Here is a 4,597-nt window from a genome sequence, read left to right on the forward strand (position 1 = left end):
GTGTGGAGTGTTGGTAGAGGGTGGGTTAGGGCTGGTAGGGTGGGGTGGGTTGGGCGGAGGTTGGGAGAGAGTTTTGGAAAATCATTTTCTTTAAATTTGAGGAAAATGAGTTGATGTGGAAAATATTTTAATAAAACATTTGACTCTACAAAAATGATAAAATTATAAAATATTTTCAGAAAAAATGTTTTTCTTCATACCAAACACACCCTAAATCAATTTGCTTCTTAGATTTAAATAATCTTTTACTCAGAAAAGCAAAAAATACAAATGGTTAGAGTAGTAATATTGTAGTTTGTGAATTTATACGATAATAATAATACCTTTAATTCTATGAACCATGTTTTTCTTTTTCTTTTGATTTCTCATCCTATGTCCAATATTCGTATAAGAGAATCATAGTAGCTTAATAGATTGGCTATAAAAAATTTCACCGGGTGTAGATTAAATCTCCACAATGTAATACCCTCCCCCATTTCATCTTTCATACCCCAAAACATATATTTTAAAAAATGAACTAGATAATCAATGGATTGGATTAAAAATAGATCGAACCATATTTATACATATTTTCATGAATAAATCCAAATGTACTTTAGAAGTTAATATTTAAAAACACTGACGTTTTTTTGGAATGTGATTTGTTCAGTATATAAGGTGTGTGAAACGAACTAATTCCATTCCACATTAAGTGAATTTGTGAAGCTTTTTCCATTGTCAAAAATAGTTGAATTTTTCAAAGTTCGAGATAGGTGTTTGAAATTTTTTACGTGTATGGGTTTTCACATATTGATGTTTTCTATCTTTTAGGAGATAAATTCAACACTTACAAAGTTATATTTAGGGAAAATGCACAAGTACCCCCTAAACTATTACTGAAATTTAAGAGATCACCTTAAATTAACTAAGCGGATATTAACCCCTTGGACTTTTTTTTTTTGTAATTTTGTGCACCTTTTGTCTAACGTGGCACGTTCCGTCAATCCACACAATTGAGGTGCGTGGGAGATATATGGATGACATGTAATCCCAAAAGGTGCAAAAATTACCAAAAAAAATAATTTAGGGGGGGTAATAGGACCTTAGTTTAGTTAAGGTGTGACTTTGAGATTTCGGTCATAGTCTAGGGAGGTATTTGTGCATTATTTTCCCTTATATTTATAATATCACAAAGGGCAATAGTTGAAATTATGATTTACCCTATGCCCCTGAATATTATTCTTAATAGGTGTGCTTTGCCTTAAGAATTACACTTAATATGGGAATATAAGGAGTATAATGAAAAGATTATAGAATAATATTATATGTAAAATACTAGGTAAAATGGTTTGGTGGACCCTTGTACTTGTATGAGGTTGTATTGTTAACCCTTCAACTTACTCATTTGTCATCTGGACCCTGAACCCAGCTAAACTCAACATGTTAAACAACTTTTTTACCCTTTAATTGTGAGTGTACCACAAATGCGTGACACTTAATTTTAAAAATAATTACAAAAAGACGCATGTATATATATACCACTTCATGTCATCTTGACATTTTTATAATATTTAATTAATACATTTATGATTTTTATTTACCTTTTGCCACCAAACCAACCACTTTCCCCACTATCTTATTTCATTTCTCTTTCATCATCCTTACACTTTTTTCAGCAACATTTTCTACTCTTTTCATTGAAGAAAAACCACGAGCACCAATCAAGGAATTCATCTTTGTTTTCATCACAATCAAAAAGGCACAGTCTGCTAACATCGTCGTAGACGTGTGTCTATGTGAGGCTATCTATGCCTACATTTTTTCTTTCTCGTTTTTTTCCTCATTCCCACAAAATTGCTTGAGTATTTTTGTTGATTTTATATGATTTTTATTTTGTGTATATAAATTTTGTGACTTATTTTCGTATTTGTATGTTGTTTAGTCTATATTTCATCTTCTATTTATCTCTCTGTTTAATTTTTAGGTTTTTAGTTGATTATACTAATTTTCTCCAAATTGTTTGGGGATTCTATTTTTATGCATTCAATTACATGTTTCATGATTTTTATTATATTATAGGATTCTAAGAAAAACATTTTTTCGTGATGATGTAGAAAACTACAATAGGATTAACAACAAAATGAAGCAAACAATTAACTGGAAATGCATAGAAATAAAAGAGGACTAAAACGATGAAAAAATGGAAAAGAATATTGGAGAAAGAAGATCGAAAAGAGGCAAGAAAAATCTCAAATTTTTCAATGATAGTTTTAAAAGATGGGAAAGAAGACTTTATAAAACCCTAATGTGGCTATTAGACCCTTTTAACCACATTTCACTCTCCTCAGGTGTGTATATCACACGCCCCTTGGTTGTATCTGCCACATAGGAGGCCAAGTCAGAAAACGTTTTTAAAATGTTGAGTGTAAATGGATTCAGGGTTCCAGATGACAAATGTATAAGTAGAAGAGTTCACAATACAAACTGATACAAGTACAAGGGTTCACTAGACCCTTTTGCCAAAAACATATAACTCCATGTTTACACTTTTTTCTTTTCTACTAATTGGCATGGTGTTTTCATTATATAGTCATGTTTTCTTTGGTTAATTGAGATTATACTTCAATTTAATCTTATATTAATTAATCATTCTTAAGCTATATAAATCTTTAAATACTAATCCTAGACTTTACGCTCTACACCGTATACGTTCTTTTTATCATGAATTTTAGTTGATTTTGTCTGACTTGAATCATCATAGGTTGTGTCTTAAGTGAAGGAGAGAGACATGACTTTCTAGAAATTGAATCAATAGGCTCAAGGGATTTCCCCATATCCGTTGCAAGAGAGTACTCTCTTTGAAAAATATATTAGACCCTAGCTCAAGAATATATTGCTCTAGTCCCGTAACAAAGCAAATAAGGATTCATGGGCAGAAGAATTCATGCTTCAAGAGAATCCCCTTTTTAACTAGATTACGGGACTAGAGAAATATATGTCTCAAAGAACCATGATTTTTCCTCTTTCAAACAAAATTTCTAAAATCAAAATTATGAGTCATGCTATAATTCATGCGTAATCCTTATTGAATGATTTTTCTAATTTCAAATCAGAAGTACTAGAATCAAAAATTTAAATATACACACATAAAATGTAACAAAGTGAATGGATACCTTGTTCTAGCTTGAATCAAAGGAGTCTCCATGGAAAAAATTAAATATAGAATAATAGTTAGCCCCTATATCAAGTTGTTGTAGATCAATCCATTCTTTTGTTGTTGTAGTTGTTGGTGGAACACACACTACTGTTGTTGTTGATGGAGGAAAAGAGGTTTGTTGGATAAATTGATATGGTTGAATGGGATGTAATTACAACTGTTGATTACCATTTTGTTTCATGATTATGACTTGATCATCTGGTTTTTCCTAGTGTGCAGTTATCAAAATCTAAAGAGAAAATTTCAGATAAACCATTAAAATTAGTCATGTCAGGAGCAAAAAAGTCATCAAAAGAATTACAAACACATTTAAAGAAGTCGAAGTATAACTTCGGAGCTACAACATTTTCAAGTTTATTAATATTTTAACTTCTTACGATAACACCTATATCCCTGTCATGATTATTCATTTTAAATCTATATAAAATAATATCTAGTTAAATGTAAAAAAATAAAAATTGAGCTTATAAGAGAAACCAATGATGTTTTCTACTAAACTAGAGAGTGAGAAAAATGATCAGAAGAGGGGTTTTCTAATGGAGGAAGTAGATGATCAAAGAAACGGTTAGTGGGTATGACATTATAACTCAATGGTTGAGATGAAGAAAAGTGAATTAATTTCGAAAATATACTGAGAAAATTATATGTCTATCTACCTACCCGGCGGCATCCACATTTACTTTATAGTTTATGCACAATAAATATTTTTTTCTACTTTAGAGTGAGTGGGATTAGCAACAAAAGAGAAGTAAAGGATAGTAACGTGTACATTTTGTTTAGTATCATACATCTCATATCATATTGTAATTACTCGAGATCACCCCCTAGTCATAACATGACATATTCCATCTCGAAGACATCAATACAAGCCCTTAGCAGTCATTCATCAAGAATTTGTGATTCATATTATATTTTGGAATAAGAACTCAAAAATTACATAAGTGATTCAAACAACACAGAGGTGAAGACAAGACAATTGTATAAGGACAAAGCAACGCTCATAGCTATAATCATTTACCATATGTCATATCATCATATATTAATAAGTGGGAAGCTTCTTACATAAAAATTGAATTACCATTATGCCCTTATTTAATCCCTAAACAAAACTAAATATTAATATATATAATCAATTTAAGATTAAATAGTAAATTTTATTTAAATTCATGCATCTAGACACAATGATTCAAATTCTTTGTTTAATTACCATATAACCTTCAAACAAAAATAAAATATCATTAAATATCGAATTATATATATACTAATTAATAATTATATTATACTGTACTAAATACCAAAAATAAGGTGTAAAGTCAAACTTTAAAAGATAAAAGTATTTCAAAGAAAATCGTTAGAAATTATTTCATAGAAAGTTGTTAGTAATTACTTTATATATATATA

The sequence above is a fragment of the Solanum pennellii genome, chromosome 4, assembly GCF_001406875.1.
Source record: "Solanum pennellii chromosome 4, SPENNV200".
NCBI classification, from domain to species: Eukaryota; Viridiplantae; Streptophyta; class Magnoliopsida; order Solanales; family Solanaceae; genus Solanum; species Solanum pennellii.